A 643-nucleotide genomic window follows, 5' to 3' on the forward strand; every position below is an offset into this window, starting at 1 on the left:
AAGCTGCTTCCAACTTCCGAATTATTCGACCTTTTGCCATAATATTAACCCACTATTCGGTCAAGTTGTAATATAGAACAGCTGGACATCATTAGATTGAAAATGCAAATCACAAACGTACTGTTTTATTTTAAATCTGTTGACAGTCATTCACTTCACATAATATTACCATATTTAAATTATTTTCGAAACTTTCTATTTACAATTTATAAAAACAAATTGTAATAATTATTGACTTGACTTCTAGTTTTTAGGTTTAGTATACCTCCCCGCTCCCCTATATATCTTCTAAACTCCATATAAATAAAATAAAATTGGTTATTTGCTTACTTCACTCGTATTTATTTTGCTACATTCACTTCGGGACACATGGAGCACTAGCGCCACCCCAACTTCTGCCATTTCTTGGACAAATTTTGTCAATTTTTCCGTATGAGTTCGTGCTCCTTATCTAGTCTCCATGGCATGGATAATGTGCTTAGGTAGAGTTAACAACCTAGGCCAAATAAACTATTCTTTGTGCTGAACTTGGTGAACTCGCGCCGCCATTATTCTATGGCTAGAAATTGGCCTCAATGATTTGGGATCGAGGGGGATTATCCCTCTTTATCCTGCCTCATCTCGTGTAGGCCTGGACAGCCTT

This window comes from Anoplophora glabripennis, unplaced genomic scaffold (genome assembly GCF_000390285.2).
Source record: "Anoplophora glabripennis isolate ALB-LARVAE unplaced genomic scaffold, Agla_2.0 scaffold2100, whole genome shotgun sequence".
In the NCBI taxonomy this organism is placed as follows: Eukaryota; Metazoa; Arthropoda; class Insecta; order Coleoptera; family Cerambycidae; genus Anoplophora; species Anoplophora glabripennis.